The sequence below is a fragment of the Sparus aurata genome, chromosome 2 (assembly GCF_900880675.1).
Source record: "Sparus aurata chromosome 2, fSpaAur1.1, whole genome shotgun sequence".
Lineage (NCBI taxonomy): Eukaryota > Metazoa > Chordata > Actinopteri > Spariformes > Sparidae > Sparus > Sparus aurata.
The window spans coordinates 31,554,046-31,579,536 of record NC_044188.1 but is presented as its reverse complement, the minus strand read 5'-3'; the positions used below and the strand labels follow the sequence as shown (position 1 = coordinate 31,579,536).

The following is a 25,491-nucleotide window of genomic DNA, read 5'->3' as shown; positions in this document are numbered from 1 at the left end:
GCTCTCCATTGTTCGACTGCTCCGCACACTGTCTGTACACTGTGTCCCCATAGCTGAGGCAGACATGGAGGATAGACAGACAGACAGACAGACAGACAGACTGAGCAGGGCATATACCCGCCTAGATAATCTGCTTCACCAATGTTGATTACATTTTTTTACGAAAGAGGATATGTGTCGATGAGTGTCGTCGCCTCCTGACACGATGGAGACGATGCGGTTTGCAGCTGGAAAGCCCGTGAGCAGATCTGATCCAACATTTCCAACAGAGCTAACGAAAATGTGCTGCAAATGCTTATCTTCTTTTTTTTGGATAAGTGGTGACTCTTTGGGAACCTTGCACTGAGCAGCGTCAGGTGTGTCAGTCAGTAAAACCTGTGATGACACCTTCCCTACCGAGATCCTGCGCCATGTTCTTGTCTAGATTTCATTTTCAATTTTTTTGTCTAAATGCAGCTTTTGTGACTCAAAATATCTGCTACTCCCGTATCGGTTGATTCAGAGTGCTAGCAGACAGCTGTTGATTGATGAAATCCCTTTTAAGGTAGACCTTTTTTAAGGTGGAACGCGCGGTGGACACCCAGTGGAAGATCTAAATCTTGTCAAAAGGAGTCTCGAGTCCAGTAGTTCAGGTGTACGCGGGGAGGGTATGTTGGGTGGGTTGCTGCAGGGTTACACCCAAAGCGCCATGAGACAACATTTCACAAATCAACCTCATTGGATAAAAAAAAGAGCAAAATTATTGATCAGCGAGATTGATCGGCCCATCGAGAGCGTCGATTGAGGTGACAGACGGCTGGCGATAAGCCGAGACGTTCCTTTGTGGCGGCAGGGTGGTTTCTCTCCGTGCTGAGTTTACAGTCACCATTCTGCAGTTTTTTCTGCCACTCCCTTCAACACAGTCTCGGCTCAGCTGCAGGCGGGAGAAGCACACTCATCAATAATCAGAGCTGGTCAGCGTGCGTGCGTGTGTTTGTGCGCATGCTTGCTTCCTACAGTATCTGTCAGCATGTCTGTAATGTCTGTTAGTGTGTGTGTGTGTGTGTGTGTGTGTGCGTGTGTGTTTAGCAGTTCTTCCCACTGCAGAGGAGTTCACTACCCCTTCCTCCCAGTCTTGTCGGTGAAACAAGATGGCGTCGCAGCTCCACGTGGGCTCATACCCACTTTCTATGACCAGAAAACCATGGAGGTCCTTTTTGTAATGGCACACCTGGGGCGTATTTCTTCCACCACAGCGCTGAAATTGTTGATGTGCTTCTCAGAACTGTATCTTGGCCAACTGAGAGATTTAGGATTTGGGGCAGATCCAGTGCTTTCGTTGTTTTTCTTGTTGGTTTTCTCTCTCGGTCTGTGTATCAGCTGCCAAACTGTATGCTGTCTTGTCTGCAGTCTGGAAGTTTTTAATGTGCTAGTCGGGTGGACGAGTACATTTTCATCATGATTTGCCTGTATGTGTGGGTGCGTGTGGGTGCGCATGTGTGTATGCGCGCACGCCTGTCTGTGTGTGTGTGTGTGTGTGTGTGTGTCTGTGTGTGTGTGTGTGTAGGTCCACCCTGACTAAAGCCAGTTTAAAGGAGCTTGGGGATTGTGTGCAGCCAGATCACACCAGCAGATTAACCAGGCTACACACTAACCTCATTAATCAGAGAGACTAATGTCACCAACAATGTGTCAGCAGTTACACACACACACACACACACACACACACACACACACACACACACACACACAGAAACACCTGCATTAAAATTGTTCCCTTTGTCTCCACCTATTAGAAATCCAGGTAGTGATGACCGGAGGCTGAGGCCGAGCCCGTCTCCTCTTCAGTGTCAGTGTTGTCCTGCTGCAGGTCACGCTGGATTTAAAGACACGCTGGAAATCCCCTGATGAATCAACATTTAACCCTTTACTGCCACGTCAGCCTAAAAGCTGCAAACATTTTCTGGGTGTTTGAAGCAAAAAGAGCTCATCGTTTTGGATCATTTTCTGCCTCCACAGCCTTGATACGGGGGAGCCGTGCAGATGCGATCAGCCACTCTGAGTCTGCACAGAAAGAGATTTGATTTGGAGGCTTCGAGTTGGTTTCTCTTTATTCAACTGAGCTGGCAAATTTTTGAAGGACTATATCTCTAATCTTTTTGATGATGATGCGCTTGTCTTGCAGCAGTTGGATCAGGACAGTATTATAACACCAACAATTCTCACATAATCTGAGTCTCTCAAATGTGCGGTTTCCAAGTTGCTTCTATGTCATGCAGAAATATAAACTGAATATATTAGATTTTTGGACTGTTGGTCAGAAAAGGTGGACATTTGTCACTATTTTTTTTTACATTTTATGGACAAAGCTTGTCAAGAAAATAAAAGGCAGATTAATCAATTATGAAAAAACAGCCCAGGGAGGCTGAAGTGTCACTGCAGATATTCAGTATCTTAAAGTAATCTTTAAAAACTAAAATATGGAGTACTTTATGTGCATCTAGTACATACATCTTAATACTACACTGTACAGTATTGCAATTTGGGACATAATTTGCTCAGCACATGATCTCATGTGTTACTGTTTTTTTTACCTGTCTTTCAGCTGACCTTTTCTGTGTTTTACTTGTGAATGTTCAATATGTTGCACGGCGTTAATGTTTTCAAATAAGTCCAAATGAATTCCAATTCATTAGGTCTGATTGTGAATATCCAGCTGTGAGATCACGGTGCATTGTTCACCTCAGTGACACTGACTGTCATGTGTTGTCTGTGTTGGTCAGAGTGCATTGTCACTGCCATGTTCCATTTCTTCTACAAGGTGAACGTCAAATCTACAACTTACAAGGATCTTTTTTGGTGCATCTCTTTTATTAAGCCACTGCAGAAGAAACATTACGTGTGTGCTTACCGCAGATCATTACCAAAGATGATGTGTATGGCAAACGTATATGAAAACAGTCTTTATGCTATGAATTTATAGTGTATGGATCATGTAGACTTCATGTTACGTTTATATAGTGATCTGTACAACAGCAGAGAATTTAGTTAATGTGTTTCTACATTTTACTTCTATTTTGCTCTGGCAACTTTATAAAGATCATGACTAGATATTGGATCATACTACAATATAACATATAACAGATAATGACACTTTCTTCCCCTTCCAATAAATAAAGCACGGATGTGAGAGCAGTACAGTAAGCGCAGTGTTCTCTTCAGAGGCCTGGTATTGAAATAGAGACGTCTTACAGTTGTGTCTAAATAAAGCCTTGATGCTGTCGTTTCACATGATTGTCAATTCTTTCAACTGTCATGCTTATTAATAGAAGCTCTGAGTGAGTTGTGGGACTTTTTTTTCTAAACAGGCATGTCATCTGGCATGTTGTATATTTTATCTGTGAAGGTATTTTTGTACCTTTTTTTAAGTCTTGAATCTGTTTCAACACGATTAATTCTTTGGCCTGATATTTGTTTCTGCAGAGCTGCCAAGATATATTACAACATCCTCTGTGCTGACCACAAAGAAGTGGTACAGTAAATGGACTGAAATAAAGACATTAATACATTTGGTTGACAAGCAAGTTCTCATTAGTCTCACTATGCTTGCAGTAATTAGTCCATATGATCTGAAATTGGATATATGCATTTGTGTATTGATGTGAAATGGCTTACAATATCACAATAATACATGATTAACCCCTTTTTGTCACGCTAATTAGACCTACATAAATACCATAAATATGTAACTAGAAATCCAAATATTAATGTGACTTGAAGTATGATGTTCAGATTGTGATGAATTTGTGTTGCTTTTCGTTTGCTCACATTCATTTCAGCAGGAGGAGAGGAAATCCAAACTTCAGTAGCACCAATGTGGTGTGCTGCTGGCGTGTTATACATACAGTTTGTGCTGTACTTTCTGAAACAGCTTTGTCTTTCTCTCTCTTACAGCCTATTAGACCAGGTCAGGACATGTCGAGGAATGGTCCATGAACCTGAGACGGATATGACAGGCACACTGAAGCAAGCTCCGACTGCCCATACACATGCATGGGCTTCATATATTGGTGTGGTGTACATGATATTTTGACATGTTCTTACATTTTACTGGTAACACACACACATACTGACTTGTAGCCAAAGTAGGACTATTATCTTTTTTTGTTAATGTGATATTAAGATGCTTTTTCCAGAGTAATGACTTTTAAAATGTTTTGATGCTAATAAAGATATTTATTAAAAATGTCCGTCTTTTGCATTATTTCAAGAAATGGATATGGTTCTATTCAAACATTTTTTCACAGGCTGGAAGAAGAATTAAGAATTCTATGATTTGACAGGAATAATTATTGCTAAGTTGGTTGTTCACTTTTTCACTTTGCTAAATAATTACTAAAAGTAATAATAAGGTTTATGCTTACACTTAAGTACACATAATGCTGTGTAAGCATATATCAATAGCAGGCTATGTGTCATGCTAACCCATAAGTATCTGAATGTCAAATCAAATCAGGTTTTCTTGTCACATGTACAGTCACACATATGACACATTGTGCTAAACGATATTTATAGCAGCATTTTAGCATGTTCTGTGATAAGTGACAGTAGGTTCAATACTGACATTTTTATACAAAGTATTTGAAGTGATTGTAGGCAACCATACTGTGACACTATATTACAAGCCTACATTTTAGTGTATACTATTCTGTTAAATACTACCCAATGCTAACATATAAGCATACAAAGTGTTGAGCGGCACAAGGCATCGTGCTAATATTGTATTACAGACATTATGCCATGTGTTAGTATACTCCCAGCTAATTTACATGTACATAATTATGAGTAATATAGCCCTATGCTATCATTTTAGTGAGCATTAAGTCATTCTGATGCTAACATTATAGCATACATTATGCTAAGTGAATTTCTATTGCTGACTTTTAGAGGAAAATTCGATCTTCACATGCTCCAGGGTGCCGCAACCTATCAATTCATGGCATTAATTCCAAACGTGGTTGAGCGATGAAGTGTAAACCTTTTGCGGTGTCCATTAACCTCAGCCTGCCTCCTCTTCCTCAGTGATTCATCACACTTCCAAGAATTACTTACAACACTGCAGGAGGTCTTGCCTGGACTTGTGATAGTCAGCTTTCAGTTTAACATTGGCCATAGTTATAATGACAGTGATATAGGCACAGTGTAGCTGATACAGCAAGATGGTTAATAACTGCATCAAGGTGATACTTTCCAAGTGTGAAAAACAACACTCAAGTCCTGTAGTTGTATTGCTTCATAAACAACCAGGGCTACTGTGAAAGAAGAAATGCACTGCTCATGCTTCTTCATAGACAGATTTTTCAGTATATTATGGAAAGTCATTATTGTAATACAAAGAACTGATGTTCATTATATGCTTTTGATCAGCATCTTCTATTATGTCAGCTGCTCTCTGTGCAACATGGTGCAGTCTATATTTGGCCATACAGATCATCCATGTCACTGGGAAAAGAAAATAAATCCAGGATAAACAATTCCTGTCACATGTTTTGTTGGCGAGATGAGATTTGGTTGGTGAGATGAAAAAAAAATGTTCCATGTTGCAAACCTTTTCAAGTAAATGTCAAACTGAGACTATTATATTTTTCTGGATTGGGTTTATTGGATTTACACAAAATAGTACAAACAGCTAAAGTCCTGGTTGAGCTACAGACGGCAGCATGAGCTCCAGATGCTTGCTTATGTAAAAGAAAAATATATTACAATTGTTTCCGTTTCACAGGTGGTTGTGTGGTATTTTTGTTATTCTGGGCAGTTGCAAATAAATGTATTATTAACTTTTTCCTTTTTAGAATTATCTTTACATCAGTATGCAATTCAGAGGCCAATATTTGTAGAACCATATATTCAGCTAAAATTGTAAAATGTTAATGCTTAATATATTGAAATGTACTGATGAAGTTACTTTTTAGAAGTAGATGCCATTGTCTTTTTATTCTCTAAACATACATTTTAAATGTAAACTTGTATTTTTGATCCAACAACACTTAATCTATGATTAAATGTTAACACCAGAGTAAAAAAAAAAAAAAAAACATGAACCATTTTGATTTCTAATTCCCAACAGGTAAGTTTATCATTTGGTCAACCAATATGAAATTGTTGCCTTTCTTTAAAACAGTTCACAACAATAAAGTCAATTATCCCATCATCAATGTCAGTCATTTAGATTCAGTCCCTTTCAATGACTTTCAAGAAAAAAAGGTATAAAAGATCATCACGAGTACAGCATAGCTATCTGTTCTGTTATAACTTAAGCTCAGTCTGGAATAAACTGGAAGTATGCACACAGTATATTTTGATGGTTTGTTGCTTTGCTTCAACACTTTGATTTCCCACCCCTCTCTCCTCTACATGACTTCATTAACAGCTATCCTGTGAATCGCCTCAGTGTGTGGTCGCCATGGAGCCCTCTGATTATAGAAAACAAACAGCACAGAGGAAATCAATCCCTATTTACAGCTTTTAATAGGATGCATTGATGCATCCTTTTGAAAATTAGATGCAGTCATATTTTAAGGACATTTGCGAGTATTTTCCATTTTAATTTAAATGTGGCTGTTCTGAGGCTCAATCTCAACAGTTTTCACACCAGAAACTGCCTCAAGAGGAATGCATATGAGCAGCTCATTGAATGTATACCATGAGAGTTATGATCATTGTCAATTTGACTAAGGGAATAAGTAAGGTAATTTGTTTAACATGTCGTTTATGTGCATGACTAAATCTGTAGAAAATGTTACCCACGACTGTTGGAACAAAGACACAGCGGCAGAGCAATGTATACCGACAGCAAAAAACTGAATCTCTATCTCATTCGACATGAATTTTTTCACTCAATCGCCGTCTCTCACTCCCTCGATCCCTCCATTTCTCGCTCGCTCTGCCTGTAAATCCACGCTGAGATTTGGCTCACACACACTGGAACTCACTGCAGCCGAAAGTAGGCCAAAAGCCATCTGAGGACAGGGCTCAGGGAGAGACAGAGGGAGAGACAGAGCGAGGCAGGGAGGTCGGGACAGGCGGATGAGGAGAAATGACAGAAAGCAACTGACAGGGGACACAAAGAAGGAGATGATTCTTTATCATTTGCACCTATAAATCCTATTTTCTTTTCATTTAAGGCCCTTTTTATGCAACTCCTCTTTGAGATCACACAACACATTAAAATTCTTTGTTGTGAATAGGCTGCAATCCAATCTATTTTTTTAGGGTCAATAGATGTTTTATATCTTTAATTGTTGCATTTTTATAGACAGCTATATTTAGACAACAATATAAAGGTATTAACTCTGCACCGAATTAACTCATCCTTGAAGCTGTTGAATTGAAACGATCTTTCTGATTGAAAATTCAAACAGAAAAAGAAGCGATGCTTGCATATTTCAGAACAAGTAAACTGACATTAATGGGCCACAATAGCTGTGTTTAGAGCTATGGTGGTTTAGAAGACGTAGGCACGTGCCGGTTTAACACTTTTGTCTCTGTTGTTGAAATGACAAAATAGGCTAAGTGACTGTAGTTGTCATGGTTAACAATATTTAAGTAATGGATGAGCATTCAACTTCAGATTGTTCAAACACGGCCTTGTTGTGCGAGTAAAAACATTTAAGCCAAAATCTTCACAAATCTCTTCCTTTTATGAATCTAAGCCTTCTTTTTTTGTAAAGAATCCTGAAACCGACTGTAGTGTGCATGAATGTAAATGAATAAGGTCATCTTTGTGAAGGGACAGTCTTTCTACAGGCCTCACCATTAAAACAAAAGCTCCTTTCTGATAATTAAGAAGCAACATTTCTTGGTGTCACTCTCTCGACCCCTCAGGACTTCATTCTTAAACTTGTCTTTGTGAATTTAAGCTCCGAGTTATAATATCGACCAGAAAAGAATTTGCCCTCTTGTCTTTTTACAGTAGTTGTGTCCTTGTCCCCCACAACATGGCAGATTTATACAATGAACATTGATCATGGATGGGTTATGACAATATGGATTTTCCCCCTTTTCATGTAATTTGGATAATGTGCTATTTAATGGCAAAAATATAGTTTTATTTTCATGACTTATTTCTTTCTTATTTCTTCATCTATTTACCCTTTTTTGTGAAGTATCAAGGACTGCATTTCATCATATAACCCTCTGTAATAAAATGTTAAATAAATCAATCTGCTGACCATGTAAATGTGTAGAATTGTATCTTCATGTTGAATTCTAAAATGTGAATACAAAATTTTACATTCTTTCTTTTACTGACTTGACCCTGAATGCAACTTAATGAACAAATTATTTTGCCCTTTAAAGGATTTTCTTTTAAAATTGAGGCTTCACATACAAAAAAATATCGGCTTCACATTTTTGGTGTCACCATCTCACACATGGCACATTATAATATATATCACATATTTTACATCCCCAACACAACTCTTTGTAAAGAATTTGTATCCTCTGCTCTTCAAAGCAGTTCATTCCACTGAGAGAACTGAAAGTCCCAATTTGTCTGATCTTCTGAACTCCGGTACACAAATCCAGCTGCCTACAGATCCGCAGAGTTCAGACATTATGTGTAAATATTTAAAGGGTCATTTTTAATATTGACATTTTTGTTTGAATAAATGATACAAACTAAAGATAAAAAAAACCGAGTCATTATGTTTGACTTCCATCAGTAAAACCAGACCTGATAATCACCCAATTCTTATAAAATAGTCATATAATGAGTTGAGATTAGATTTCTAAATCACAAATGTTTTTCCTTATTAATTAGAATGTATTACTTTACAACATGCATGACCAGAAACAAGACACATGACAAGAAGTAGTCCATTATTTGACAGCTGAATTTGACAGATATCAAAGACATTTTGGGGTCTGGTACATCTACATAACGTATGTTTGATTCCCAGCTCATGAAAGTCTTAATTTTAACCTAAATGTATTTTTTAATTCTCAAATCTGCCCTAAACCTCCACATTACATGGCATTTAAAAGCCTATTGCTGTAGGTTTGACAGTTGTTTTACTTACAAATGGTAAAGCTGTGTAACAGCCATCATCAGTAAGTGTTCGATTTATAGTTCATGAATCTTCAGTTTACAGTCATTTCACTGTTTGCAAACAGTTCCAACTTTGATATTGCCATCGCAAATAATGTATATCAATGAACTGCACAGTATTAATTAACCGTTTACATCAGTTGAACTTTGCAATACAATGTATTTAGTTACAACTCAATAAACGGTTTATAAAACATGACAATGTTTGTGAATAATGTTTATGGGTTAAATTAATTGATATGGGTTAAAGTTTGATTTACCATACATTTCATTATTTAAATGATGTTTATGATTTATGCCAGTTTAACCTCAAATATTTTATTTCCTGAGAAAAGGGGAAACGTTTGTACCAACTGTTTCATAATTCAGTACGGAGGAACATACTATTTATAATTATCAGGTTATAATGATGGCCTTCTTTATGTCATTTTTGTCTAAAAACGAGTTCTTGTTTCACTCAATTAAATAAGACTGGGTGGTATTCACTTTCATTTTAGCACAGCTCAACTGCTGTGTGTTTTAACCTTATAGTGTGCAAAGTCCTACACAAATGTGTACTATTGTACACACAACATGTTACTCCACAGTCACAGTATTTATATCCAGTTAGTTTTAATAATTACATCAAATATATGTTTTTTAAACTGTTTATGTTGAAACATTCATTCACATGTTTAGGGGAGAACCTAATGACAAAAGATAACATTTTTGTAATCATATTAATACACAAAACATTATGATTAAGTGTCCATTGCCAACCTTTTTATGTTTTAATACTTAACATATAACATAAGGGGCAATATAACAGCTCAATTACAGTTTTATATCAATGTCAAGCATAATTAATGTATTCACTAGTATGTTTATGCATCTTGAATAGCAGAATTGAGGCTAAGAAACTGTTTGGGTGATGGCCTTTTGTGTTCAGTTGGGGTTAAGCAATGAAATTACCAGATCAACGTAAAACAAAGGCTCTAGTCACGATTACATTTTGAATATGAACCACTGAAAACGTTTTTTGACCTGACATCACACATGCACCTGTTTCCTTGGTGTCAAAAACAATCAGGTTTATTTACAATATAATAACATAATATTATAATGTCACACTTTAATTCCTGCATTGGTACTGAATATCAAGATTGACAAATATATTATATATTGTCTGAATTTGAAATGACCTCCACATAAAAGAGACAAACCAGGATTCTGGAGGTTGAAAAGCTTCTAAATGCCATTATTCAGACTATAATGGGTACACCATGACTGGATAGATAACACAAAATATGCCATTCATAAAACTGCTTGGTCTGAACAAAACGTCAAAAGTGATAGCTGTATTGTTTGATTGTATATCTTTCTCACGCAAGTGGTTGTACAGCACTTTGACTAGGCTGTGAAAACTGCCATATTAAATTGTCATTCACTGTGGTTATGGAAGTAGAATTGAAAGTGCTGATGATGTTGTATTTCGAGAATAAGCTGAAATGTATATCAATTAAAGAAAGAAAAAAGAAAGAAAAATAACATAACAAATAGATTGAATGACAGATATTACAGTGGATTTTGAGAATTGCTTGGCATTTAAGAGTCATGGCCTCAACTGTTATATCATACAAACATATATATATATATATATATATATAAATATATATATATATATATATATATATATATATATATATATATATATATATATATACATATATATATACATTCATCCAAATATATCCATTTTAGGTTGAGTATTGAAAAGTTACCATGACAATAATTGTGCCTTACAACCCGCCAGAAGGTTTATAGAAATGTTTTCATGTGTATCTTGTATATTTTATCTATCTTTCATATGTTTTGAGTTCATTTGTTTCATAAATTGAACAGATCTAGGCCTGGTCTGGCACATCCCCCTCCATTTCAGAAACATCATCCATCATGTCAGGCCAATATAAGAGTGACTTTTGAAATGTAACCATGGTATAAATGTAATATTATGGGGAAAATTATCTGTGAAATTGCAAACATAATTAGAAAAACATGTTTTAACTTGCAATTAAGATTTTATTGAGCCTTTTTTATGTCAGAATTTAGCATTTCTATATTTTGGGTGAAATTGTTTTAAAACTGCAAATGTTTTTTCAAACAGCAGTGCCACTTTTGAAATTCAGTTCTCAGGAATTCAAACTCAGTTCTTGCAGTGTCATAGTTCACTGTAAATCCACACACATTTTTTAAGTTAATCTTGAATTGGTTTATTTTGACACACAAATCTGACGTTGGCCAATAGATAGCCACCTTGACAGTGTTGACCTCTGACAGAATTGAGAGCAAAATTCTCAGAAAATGGAGGACACTGTTGTAGCTTATTATCTGTGTTGTGCCATATTTGAAGTGTATTTGGTTGATACTTTTCTGTCCGACCTAAAGCCTTAGTGTTTGGTTCACTCTCACCAATCTCAGAGTGTTGTTTTCCACAGACAGACACAGCTGGAGACTAGCTGGTGGACATATTGGAGCATTTAGTGGCTAAATAGACAGATATAGGTGGTGGAGTTAATGGACCACAACAGCCAAAAAAAGGGGGGAAAGTTGCCTTTACTTTTGCCTGGTGTCCAGAGATGGACTCAAATGAATAATAATGAAAGAGCTGAATGTCACAGGGGTGTTACAAAATATACAAGCAAGTTAGTTCAGCTAATCGCTAGGTAGCCTAACTTTAAACTCAGTGTCTAAATGTGCTAAAATTGAACTAAATAATAAAGAGAAGCACCAAATATCAATGAGCAGCATCAGTATCAATATTGATAACATTTTAGAGTCACCCATTTTCAAATTCTTGATGATTGAACTGCTTGATGTGTAATAAAGTAAAACTGCAGGTTCAACCTCCTCTGCCTGCTCCACAACAGAGGCCTGGGTCACAGACAACTGCGAGACAGTGGTCGATGGTAGAATACTGTACATGTTTTGGATACACTGAATGAATTTAGTGTCCTGTTGATGTTGAAATAATTTATGGAGATCCCAAGAAACAACATGCTACTACTTTGACTGGCACCTGCATGTACCTTGCTGGCTATCATGACAGGACATGACACTCACCTTTAAGGTACGTTTTGTCTTGTTGCTCTTAATGCCATTACAATCGGTGACAACCCCACACCAAGCTTTTAGATATATGGTCTGAACCTGTCGTGTTGTTTTTAGATCATTTGTTTTGTTTTTATCTTTTTTTTGCTTGTTTTTTTGTGTGTCAAAAATATTTAAATTCAATTAATTCATTTGATTTTACAATTGCATGACTGCCTAAGAGAAAAACAACATGCACCTCGTTATCTTGTAGTCTGGGGTTGACAGTGTAATACAGGACTTACTTAATATCTGCGGAAATCTGAGTGTTAAGAGACTTACTTTTTGATCCCAAAAAGGGTTTCAGTGTGATTGTGTCCCTGTGATCCACTGTTGAACTGAAGTCTCTTTTAGGAGATTTTTATAATGAATTCATGATACATTTGACACTGGGGGGTCTTCTGTGGCTGTTTATTCAGTTGTCTGTATTGAAAACTGTTTTCATTGACAGTTGGCCACTGACCATGAACACATTTTTATCCAAACAACACACGTCCATGGAAAATTATAGATAAGGCTCTGTCCCGAATGCTGAGCAGCTACAGTGCATGCTAGCTGAGGGCGCTCCTGCAGTGGAGTCAGCGCTAATGTTAGTTTTGTAAACCTGGCCAGGCAGTAAAAAGGAGGCATCATAGCTTACATGATTGGCCATGTTTTTATTATATGTATTTTTAACTAATTTGTTTGCAAAATAATAGTTTGGATCATCTATCCATATGTGATTATCATATTTAATGTTTTAAATACTGTAATGTATTTTGAAGATGTTGAGTGGGCACAAAAGCTGATTTGGACTGGTATTTATGTGATATGTGGGCCACAACTGGGCCAGATGTTATTTACTGTCTGAGAAACAAACTTTGTTATCCACATCCCTGTGAATTCCTTCACAGATTAAGAAAAAACGAGTGCCCTTTCTACAACAGGTCTCTCCAGATGTATTACTGGAAAATACGTTCTTCTTGCTTCCCATCGAGATTAATTTCACCGTCTCTCCCTCCCTCTGTCTCTCTCTCCCCTGGCTTTCAAGTATATGCAGGGGCTCTTCTGGACGTTAAATACAGATTTCATTTCAGCCAGTTCCCGCTGTAATGAAACTGTAATGATGCCCATTCACTGCTGCTGTCCCTGCCAGAACAAACCCATTGACCCTGAGGTAGTGCATGGCATGTAGAGCCCATCCCTCCAGCGCTACGCGGGGCTCCGGAGAGGGCCACCTGGAGCCCTGGCTGGGCCGGCCCCCAAACACTCTCAGGAGCCGACTGAGGGGAGGAGTGGAGAGATATAGAGAGATACACAGGAGGGGAGAGGAAAGAGGAAAACAAGACAGAGATATTTCCATCTCAACCCAAATACCACCCACCTCTTCATATCTTATTTCTTGTCCACCGCCCCCACCCATCCACTCTACAGTTCTCTTTTTTCTTTCTGCTACACAGCTCTCCACCTCTTTTCCTTTAGCATGGAATTCAGTAAGCTGAAAATAAACCCAATCTGTACATGTATATGTATGTATATTTATATGCTTATTTAGCTCATGTGTGCAGTTTAAATAATGGAGGGATATTTTCCATGTACTCTACAGGGGCAGTGCTATCCATTTCCAATTGGAATAGCTGCTTCCTGTTCCATAATCATTTCCACCTTGGTCACAGCAACAGTTTCTCTTTGCTACTGTGTGCAGAGGCTCTCTCACACCATGCTATATGTGGAAACACCTTTCATTCAAGTTTGATTATTTTTCCTCCTCTACTCTTGTCCTGCCACTCCATAGGCGCTCTTAACCTTGCAGTATACAATGTGTGTATTGCTGTATGGACATTAGGCAGCCATTTTGATCAACCTGAGATGTAGATTGGAGTTGGAACAATATTTTTTTTTTTGCCATTGTACATGCAATAATGGGCTATTCAGAATTAGATATGATATTCATTCATATCAGAGTTTGATCTGATGTATTAATGCAGGTGTTTTTATATGAATCAATTTGAAAGGCACAGCTACAGAGTTCAATTATTTAAAGGGGCACTATGTAGTTTTGGAGAAATCAAACACAGAATTTTAATATTCACAATATTGAAATATTGATGAGGTAGAACTTAGAACTTAGAAATATTCCCTTTCCCATAACTGAACAAACAAACTGTTATCAGAGGAAAATAATAAGGTTAACTTGTTTATTCAATTTATTAAGTCATGAAAACAAAGAGAGTAAGTTTATTTAGTTTGTTGAGGCAGAAATACAAAATCAGCCAATAAAGATCTCATTAACATTGTTTCCCTAAAACTACAGGGTGCTCCTTTAGGGGGTTGATTAAAGGATGATACCACTGTTTTACACAATTCTTACTTTTATGATCCCCATCAGAGATAATGGCAATTTTTAAAAAACAGAAAGGAAAAGAAACTTCACACAGAATCAACTTACTGGCTCACTTCTGAGATATCCACTGTATCTCACAGAGCAGTGCAGTCAGTGGAACAGCAGTCATGCATGTGCAGGGAGATCATAAGCACTGTCCATGACTGCTGGTGTATGTTTGTTAAGAGAACTGATCCATCATGAAAACTGAAACCAACCCGTTCTGCTGATCGAGTTGCAGTTGAATTCCTATGTTAACAAATATCTCTCATGCTTTTCTTAATATGCGCTCAACATAATCACTCATTGGAAACAAATCATGGTTACATTTTTCATTTTCATTCGTCAAAATAACTTTACTGTTACAGGTTTTCCAGTCAATCTGCAGTTACAACTGTATCAGTGTAGAACCGAAACCTGACTTTGTTAATAGTGGACATGCTGCTTGTTCTCTGTGATTAATATTCTGTCTGTAGCAAGCTGCTGATGAAGGTTCTCACTCATCCAGGTCAGTGTAAAGTGCTGTAGCGTAGGCAACTGGACTTTCAGTTCATCCAAGACGCTTCTTCAGTTCTTCACATCAGTTCAAAATTCAATTTAAAAATGGAAATATGACTTTTTATGTTTTTACTATAACACTACCGATGTTACAGTAAATTGTATTTTTAGCACCGCTAGATTTCTTTTGCAACTGCAGCTAGTAGTTACTTTAGTAGTTAAGATTTTACTTGCAAAACATTAAATCAGTACATGAAATAAATCAGTCTGGCATCAACTATCCACGCGAGATGTCACGTGACTTTTCCGGCTGCTGATTGTAATATGAGGCTCCCTTTTCAACGTGGACGTCAATGTTGCTTTTCGCTATCGACAAATCAATGAATTATCTGTGCATTCATATGGAACTAAGCTTGAGGAGCGTCCCACCATTACTCCTGATGGTCGCACTCGTGGATCGACACTTTTTGTCTGCCATGACGGCCGTGCGCCGGAGATGCAGCAGCTAACGTGAGTAGTTCAAAAACCTTCTTTTTCATAAACTCTGTGTACACAAACAATGTTCTCAATGCTCGTGTTCATGGGTAGAGACCCTGGTGATACTACGAGCAAAGTTTCATGTTGTGTCGAGCCTTCTTAGTGTTCTAAAAATAGCGATTTTGATGCCATCGTATCCTGCCCCGAGCACTCCCGTTCAAAATTAACGTGCCCGAAAACGAAACTACGGTAAATCTTAAAAGTGCCTCTTTCGTAATAATTATGCTTTTACTCGAAGGTTTGACTCATATTCAATCACAAATAAAGCCTTGGTTGCGTTTGGCGAGAGTTTCACTTTAACATGAAGCACATATCATTTGTGTGATGGCTCCAAAACATGTCAATATACTGCAATGATCTTACATGACATGAGATCAATTTTAACTTTGCATTTAAATGGTTGTCTGACACAAAAAAAGATTTCTAATAATATTTTGGAAAGTCCACCTTAAAGATGCTGGATACTATAATGATAAGTATCAGTGTTGGATCCTGATGTCGTCATGTGATTTGAGGAGAGGCAGCCATTTGTCGGCGTTCACCTCAGTTAATATGACTTCACAGATCGTTCTCTGCTCCCAAAGGTAAACAGGAGGCCTGACCTCTCTGTCTGTCCTCTTTCTCTCGTTCCCTCGCTGAAGTCAGATCCCTTCATAACAAATGACAGTTGAGGATAATAGCCTGCTGTTGCCATAGAAACCCGAAAGCAGATCTTTGCACCACTCTGTTTTCTCTCTCTCTTTCTGTCTTTCTGCTGGAAAATGACAGTCGAATCTGAACTCCGTGGCCTCCCCCTCCACCTCCCTCCCCTTTCTCCCGTTCTCCTTTCTCACCCTCTCTCAGCCCTCTTCTCCTCCCTCTGTGATCCTGCTTTTTTTTCCTTCTCACACCGTCCTTCCTCATTTTTTTTTTTTATCTCTCGCTCTCCGTCTCTCCCCTTCCCTTCCCTCCTCTCTCGGTACTACCTCGGCCCCCACGCTGCGTCTCCTCAAAGCTTAATCTCCGCTCGCTGAGCCGCCGAGTGCTACACATGCAGAAAGCAGGGTCATGTTTAGTTTATGCTTGCGTCTGCGTGTTGTTTGCCGCCGACATATCTGAGGAATGGGGCTGGGTTGAAATACAAGTGATTATATGACAAACGGAGAATGGAAAAATGCCCCCCACTCCCCCCACTCTGTACAGTCCCATCACCCCAACCCCCCAAACCCTCCAGCTGCCGATGCTATTGTCATGTGGACGCTCCTTCTGCCGGTTCCTCCATCCAGAACAGCCTGATGGGGTCCATGTCACTTTTAAGTTTCAGGGGGAACTTTGAGTGTTCTTTCCAGCAGCACATAATGTATCATCAAAGCCGGGATTAAAAGGTTTTTTTTCCACTTCTTCGTCTTTTTTTTTTTTTTTTCATGGAGGAGCAGCTTTGGCTGCAGGAAGATTTAAGCTTATTAGCTTAAAGAGCAGGGGAAGGGAGTTTTCAACTGATGTATGGCAGACTTCAAAGATGGTTTAATCTGTCAGTACACATGCCCTGTGCAGGCTATTTATACTGGGGAGCCATGTTTCATCCAAATGACTTCCTCTTGCTAGCCCACCGTAGCTCGGGGTTTTCTGTTTGTCAGTATGTCTAGACAGCTGAGATGACTCTTCCTGTGCGTTAACACCATTTCCCCTGGCTAACACAGATATTTTTTAGCTGCTGTGAATGATGAAAGTGCAATGTGTTTGATGTACTGATGTTTTGTAGGATGCACTGTATCTTTTCAGCGTATTGCATAATTGGCACTGATTTCTGGCGGCGCAAGTGGGAAGTTCAAAGGCACCAAAGGCAATTGAGGCAGCCGTTTTCACCTCCCTAGTAAACTTGTATCTGTTTTTCTACTCTAATTCTTGTTTTCTGTATCCCAAGTTCTTGATTAGATCTAGTTGGATAAGCTCTACATGGTCGAACAAAAGCTTTGTTTTATCGTATCACATCGTTAAGGCAAGCGTCGTTTTCACTTCCCGTATTTATTCCTGTTCACCACAAAGAGCAGCTGTGGGCATGAGCGATAGCCATCATTATGGATTAGAAATGCACTCACAGTCAATCCTTGTTAATACACAGCCCTGATTCATCTGTACTTAGCAAGAGACTTTTAATGATCACTTTTCATGATGGATCATGGAGTTTTATTCTGGATTAGCATGAAGATTTAGGTGCAGAGTTGATTTTAGGATTCATCTGTTTTGCAGAACTGTGTCATGGTTTGACTGCTGCTGATTAAAATGACAAAGGACAATGAATTATTAAAAAAAACACTTGTACCAAAATGTATAGGAGGGGTAGATTCAGTATCAGTAGTCGGTCTATATATTACATAGTTAGGCCTGATTCAATATGCAACGTTTCTGCATCAAAATGTCTTTAAAAAAAAGAGACCTTTATTATAAACACCACTGATCACTCGTGATGAGCTTTTCTTTCAAACACAGGAGCATTTCTGTTTAAAGGAACTATGAAATTGTTCAGCAATATACTCTGGACACATTTATTTTGTTCAATGTTATTTTCAGCAGCAAATTTACATGACAAGTGGTTAATTTGTCAATTCTTCAACTGAAGGAAAATAATGTATTTTTCCTGAAAAATCTCGACATGAATAGTCTGGAAAACAACCTGAAGCCTCTCTTCAGACAATGCTCAGGAGCACTGGATCCTATTCTTGAGTTGTTGTTGTTGTTGCAGCGAGCATGAATTTTACTTATTTAACATGAAGTGTGACATTGTGATTTCATGCATCTGACGCTCTGTGTGTGTATGTGTCACATGTCTATGAAGAGAAGTTAACTGTTCTGAAAATAGAAACTTGTCTTCATCTTCTCTTCTCACAAACGCCCTCACACACATACACACACACACACACACACACACACACAGACACACACACAGAGGTTTTGTTCCCCAGCAATTGTAATTTCATTATCTTTTATTATCTTATTATCCCGCTGACACATGAAGACCTTTAGAAACATATTTGAACACAGTTGTAGATGTTGAATAACGTTCAATCAATAAACTGTCCAGTGGCTGGTCTTGCTTCTCCTCTTCTTTCCTGTTGCACCTGTCCCAACCCTAACCCTTGTTGTAGTGTTTCAAAATTGAAAACATCAAGTAAAGTGCTTGATTAAGCACCCTACAAGAGTGAAATTAAAAATCTCCTGATAGGCCTTCTCTCACACTTCATTCCATCTAACCAGCCTCAGCTTCACTGGGATGATCATCAGCTGGAGGACATCAGAAAAACCCTAAATTATAACACCATAAAATATCATCTCCATAAAATATGATCCAGATCAGATCCCAGGTTGCAGAGGCCTCTTTTCTCCTGTTTCCCCTGGCTGTGATTGGCTGTAAATCACTTGTATGATGACACAGAAATGCATGCAAAAATGTGAAAGGCCATGCAGTTATAAATGTGTTTGTGGAAATAAGTTCAAACAAGAATAATACAGAATTAAATACATCGTTTTTCAAATGAATAAATGAATACATAAAATGGAAAATAAATTGAAGAGTAAATAAATAGTTGAATGAATAGAGTCAAAAGGTAAATGAATACAGCAAAAAATTCCACTAGAAATAGAATTCACAATTAATGTCACATTTTATATATTAACTAACAGTTAATAATAAATAAAAAATGTCGACATTTGTTTTGAATATTATTTTTGGTACGTTTAATGGTGTATTACTTTTCTTTATCGAGCCACATGTTTGGTTTCTTTACCAATTTCTTTCTTGGCAGTTTCAGTCCTCCATGTTGATCAGGCTGCTGTGTTCCAGTGTAGATCTCCTATTCACGTCTGCTGCTTAACATGGAAACGCACCACGCAGTTTCAGGTTCACTGAAACGTTTGCTCTGTCTTCCCCCTCCATATCAAATAATGGCCAGAAAAAAGTCATGCTTAGAGGAAGTTGGTGAAGATTATTGATGTGCCTGCTGGGAGGTTCAGAGAGAACTGATGTAACGTTATAGCAAACTGTAGTTGTTCAGATACTAGAGTTCAGTCATCTCTAAGTTATCTGATCCTTTTGATAGACAGGATGTCCTCTCCCTCTGACTGCGCACTTAAATATTAGACTTACCATTAAGACAAAGATGGGTACCCCTTTGATAAGGAGGTGTAGCCACCTTTGAACTTTTGTGCATCTCTACATCTTCGCTGAACTCTGTTGTAATAGTTAGGTAGTGGAGCAAAGAGGTGAAATATATAAAAGTATCACATATAGTATCCCGGTTGCTCAAGGACATATTGAGGCCCAAAGATTTAGCCTCTCATTATTTCCTGTTTTTTTCTTCACGGCAAAGGGTTCAAAAGAGAAACACTAATTGGAGAAAAAGATAGTGGTAGTGGATAGAGGTTTGACCTCTGGCAGCTTCACTTTTGAAAGATCAATAACCAATAATAGACTGCTAAGCAGTGGCAATGACAATGACTCTGACTGCTTAAAATAGAGATAGCCAGTTTATTGCATTATTCAACAGCTGCACTGAGCTGTTGTTGGATACATACAGGGGGAACACTGGATTCACCTGACATTGGTGTGATGAATGTCACTGTCACTGAAGTGAAACCATATCAGTTCTATAGAGATACCACATTTCTCCTCTCAGCTGCTAGCTCATAGTCATGTCTAGTGAGCATGCAACACTTTAAAGGAAAAGTTCACCCAAAAATTAAGATTCATTCATTATTAACTGACGCTCTGACGATGTTTTGTAGTTCATAAAACATATGCAGGTTCACCGAAACAGTGCTTTTCTAAACAACAAAACAACAAAGTAGGTGGGGAAAACCATGTTAAATGGCTCCATACAGCTTGTCCAGAGTCGTCCAAGTCGCCAAAATTCCTGAGATCGTTAACTGATTTGAAAAAATGACATTTACACCCTCAGTGAGCGGTAAAGCTTTTACACCCACTATAGACTGAGTTGCTAATGCTTTTAGCTTAGCAGCTCCAGTGAAGACAATGAAGTCTATACCCAGCTTTGGAAACGAGGTGCAAGTGCCAGTATGCAGAGTAAGGACCCAATGAAGAACTGATGTCTTCAGGCCTCAAAAGTATTGAAGCGAGTGAGCTCCATAAAGAAAGGTTTGACTTGAACGGTCACAAGGAGGAGCATGTTTAGGATGGAGCAGCCTCGATGTAACATCAGCTACATTCCTCCCAGAGGCTTATGGTGTGCAGTCAGACTGTGATAACCTTGGTCATCATGTGGTACAGCTGCAGGCAGTACAGCTAGTGAGTTCCTGCCTCACATTTCCTGCCCATGGTACGCCACAGAAATGAAAACTGAAGTCTCATGAGTCTTATTCATGTACAGTTTGATGCAGCCATCAGTTTTCTGGAATTTGGAGTTTGTCCTGTAAGATCCCAAACTATGTGTATTCTTTAGTAGATTTGCAAGAGAACTAATCAAAACACCTCGTGGATTCAAAGCAGTCAAATTTACACATGAACAAACTGCATTATCGCTCTGTATGTTGACCTCCAGCAGAGGAACCCCTTAAGTACTAGTGTCCTGACTGACCTTTATACATTTGTTATCATGGTCGGAAATCACATTAGCCTCTAAATCCAATCCAGCCTTTAATGTTCCATATCTGCAGTCCATATCTCATTTCCCTGAAAACCAGTGGGAGGCCTCTAACAAGCAGAGGTGCCACATAGTTATTGAGGTATACAGCAAGGTGGCATATGGTGTCTCAGAAGGTGTGAGGCCACATTTAGCTCCTCATCACATCTGATGCCTTGGTGGGGGATAGACGTGTGGAAAGAGAGCTCTGCAAGTGCATTGTTCAGCAGAGGGTAAATCAAAATCAAATCAATTTTATCTATAAAAAGCCAAAATTACAATCACATTGCCTCAATGGCCTTCGAGTTTGGTGAGAAAAAACTTTTAACAGAGGGGAAAAAGAAGACGGAAGAAACCTCCGGGAGCCCCACAGAGGCGGGATCCCTCTCCCAGGACAGACAGAGATGCAATAGATGTCACATGTACAGAACAGAACAACAAAACCACAGTGTACCAGTTGCTATGACATAATATCTGATACAAATTCTAATATATGTAAAGCTCGTGGATCCAGGAGACGACTGAGCGGGCCGAGGCATCGCCAAGTGATGCCCGAGCCACACGACCTCCTCGCTGTCACAGTGACCTGGAAGAGGGCAGGCCACACGAGATAGTTAGCAGTAACGGAGAAAACATCAGAGTGAAGAGGCATCAACATTTATATAAATACAGAAATAAGGAGATAGTGAAACAGAGGAGAGCAATGATCCAGCAGAGACCAGGGTGTGATGATCCAGATCAGTCAGTATTTCGAGGCAGCAGGGACCAGGAGAGGTAGAAGGTCCAAGGGGCCCGTGGTCCATCAGAAGAAAGCCTGAATGAAAAGAGAGGAGGAGGAGGAGGAGGAGGGGAAAGAGAAGGAGGAAGAGGAGGAGGAGAAAGAGGAGAAAGAGGAGGAGGAAGCTATAGAGAGTGAGAGAGTGACACAGCCTGCAGCATGTGGGGACAGAAAACAAAAACAGAAGTTTGAGAAATAAGCAGGACATGTGAATTGTAACACTATAGGAACTCACTGAGACTGAGACCGACCCACTAAAGAAGCTACCAATCAAAATCAGGACTAAATAAAGGTCAAAGAAGTGAGTTTTAAGTGTGTTTTTGAGTTCTTCTTAACCCTGGGAACCATCAGGAGTTCTGAATTTTGAGAGCGTAATGCACAAGTTGGAATATATGGTGTAATGAGATCTGACATGTACGACAGGGCGAGGCTGTGTGCAGTTTTGTATGTCATCAGCAGCACATTAAAGTCTGATCTTAGATGCACTGGGAGCCAGTGCAGTGACGCTAGGATTGGTGTAATATGATCACATTTTCTTTAATATGTTAAAACTCTAGCTGCAGAATTCTGAACCATCTGAAGACATTTAGTGCTCTCATGCGGAAGACCAGAAAATAAGGCATTACAATAATCTAGCCTAGTGGAAACAAAGGCATGAATCAGGATCGCTGCGTCCGCGGTGGACAGGAAGGACATCATTTCGGCTGTGTTGGGCAGGTGGTAGAAAGCGATCTTGGTAATGTCTTTGATGTGCTGATCAAAACAGAGGGCAGAACCCAAAGTAACACCAAGGTTCCTGACAGTTGAACTTTGAGAAATAACACAGTTGTCGAGAGTTACGGTCCCCTGATCAAAGTGGTGTCTCTGTCGAGTGGGGCCAATGACCAGCATCTCAGTTGTTGTTTTTTTAATCAGGAGCAGGATGTTTTCTGACATCCATTTCTTCACTGCATACAAGCAGGTCTCTAATTTCATAATTTGAGATTCATCATCAGATTTTATGGGCACCTACATCTGAGTGTCGTCTGCATAGAAGTGGAAATGTATTCGCTAACTCAGAATAATTTGGCCAAGAGGTGAAATATATAAAGGTATCACATATAGTATCCTGGTTGTTCAAGGACATATAGATCTCCAAAACCCACTGTTACCTGTTTTTTGAAAGAGGAACACTAATTGGAGAAAAAGATAGTGGTAGTGGATAGAGGAGTGACCTCCGGCAGCAAGAATAGACCGTCAAAAAGGGAAGAAATAAGGAGCTCATGGGGGTGGATGAAGTAGAAAAAGCCCTTCAAGTAAGAGGGAAGTACAGTGAAAATACATCCATCAAGGGCAGCATTCATTTCTCTCAACTCATTGTGGGCTGGCATCCACTTGATCGACCTGAGCATTAGACTCACTTTGTCATACAACCCGAGTCCCTGAGATGCTGAATGCAAAATCCAACATTTGCAAACAAGCTGTTGAATGTCGCCCAACCTTGCTGGTGAACAAGTGAGCCCAGAGTGGGCTGAGCTTCCATGCAAGCAGCAAAATCGTGCAATAATACATTACCAGCAACTCTTGGTTTAATCCCAAATAATGTTTTTTTCCATGTAATCAGTATTATTAACGTTAATGGTAAACAGGCCAAAAGAAACACATCTTCTATAAGAACTATACCCTATACTCCTCACATTTACACCTTTAACACCAAGCCACCCAAAAGGACCCAGTAGAATATGTCTGTCAAGAGCATTAGAGCCGTGAACATGTCATGAACCAAACTGGAGAAAGAAAACACAACATGTACCGCGGCCCATATTATCTACAACAAGGCTGCCAGAAAAATAGCAGCTGCTTCCTGCAACGTCCCCTGAAGTCAATAATTTTAGAGACCCCAACAAAACTCAGACTATATCTCAAACCTTTACTGAGCCTTTTGAGGAAACATCTTTTATACCCAATCCTGATACTATCACCTGTTACCAATGAACCTGTTTACCTTTAGAATGTTCCAAACAGGTGTTTTTGGAGTGTTCAGCCACTTTCACAGTTGTTTCCCCTGTCCCACATTTGAAAGGTGTTGCTGCATCAAATTCAGAATAAGTACTTATAGATAATAACTAAATATATTGTTGTTGTACAGTTTTCTTCTTCTTTGCATATATTAAAAAGGGTTGGCATATGATCATATTCTGTTTCATTTGTGTTTTTCAAAAAGTCTCAACTCTTTTGGAATCGCAGTTGTGTTTGTCACGTTGTCTATCCAGCATCACTTTCAGGATATATTTAGGACAAAGACATGGCCGTGAAATTGTGGAATACTTTTATTTGACTATTTGTTTTGAAAAATAAAACATACTTTTGATTAGATTATTGTAAACTTAATTGGAAGAAGCAAAGCCGTTAAAAGGTTGGGATATGAGAGCTGTGTGTGTGTGTGTGTGTGTGTGTGTGTGTGTGTGTGTGTGCAGTATTTTTGGTAACACCTGGGTTCTCACCCTCTACGTTTCCCTCTCTGAGACAGAGGTACAGTATTCAAAGACTTTTCCATTACACTGCAGTGATTGAGGGAATATATCTTCAACATCACAAAAGATGGATGCTGGAAATGAAGGACTGGTTGTCTGTGTGTGTGTGTGTGTGTGTGTGTGTGTGTGTGTGTAAATGTACAGAGCCGAGGCTGGGAATGCTGTGTGTGGCAATTGGCCTCCTTTGATCTTGCCCTCTCCCTTGTCCCATTTCAAAAGAATCCCCTAAGAAGAAAAGTGTGTGTGCTGGAGGGGAAGGAAAAAAGGTAGGGGGAGGAAGAAGAAGAGGAGGTGGCGGAGGGAGGAGAGCGGGGGTGAGGACCACTGAAGTGTGAAGAGTGTGCAACTTTCTCCCACTGTCTTTCATTGCTCTCCCATTCTAAGAATGCTATTATGTCTGTGGAAAGTGGGAGAACGAGCAGGCGTTTAAGCCCTCTCTCTCTCTCTCTCTCTCCTCAGTTTCTTAGTATAGGAAGCCGGTTCCCACAGGCTGAACAATACGTTAGCCAAGCGGAGCAGCATTGTCTGACGGGAGGATTTGGTGGAACTGAAACTATACGAGCATACAGGAGCTGCTTATGGCTGCAGGGGACATAGGAGCTCTATAGTAAAGACGGAGGCACGACCGATAAGGCTTTCACAAGGCCAATACTAAGGCCCTGTTAACATGACAACAGTTTTGCTGGAAACGTTGTGTAATAGATCCTCGTGCACAGATCTTCAAAAACAATTGAAAAATTGTTAGTTTGCATGCCGGGCAGGTAGGTAGTGGTGTGACTTTCCAATTATTCACCACAGAACAACACCAGCGTTGAATAAATTAATTAAGTCAGCAGCACAAACAAAGCTTGATGGTCCACCATTGTTCTTGTACAGCTGTCATCCTATTCGCCCGTGGTTATTAGGCTGAAAACATAATACACACACTGGAAGTTGGGCTGTGTCGAAACATTTTCCACAGGAGTTGGTTGTTG

General features: G+C 39.0%; 1 long non-coding RNA gene across 3 annotated transcripts in view; it reads left to right on the top strand.

The window, feature by feature from the left end:
- LOC115567611 (uncharacterized) overlaps window positions 1–4,229 on the top strand; it is a 110,616-nt gene extending 106,387 nt beyond the window's left edge. For all 3 annotated transcript variants that reach the window (XR_003981232.1, XR_003981233.1, XR_003981234.1), the window contains one exon: window positions 1,776–4,229. This is a non-coding gene — a long non-coding RNA (uncharacterized LOC115567611). The remainder of the gene's footprint in view (window positions 1–1,775) is intronic.
- The last annotated feature ends 21,262 nt before the right edge of the window (window positions 4,230–25,491 follow it).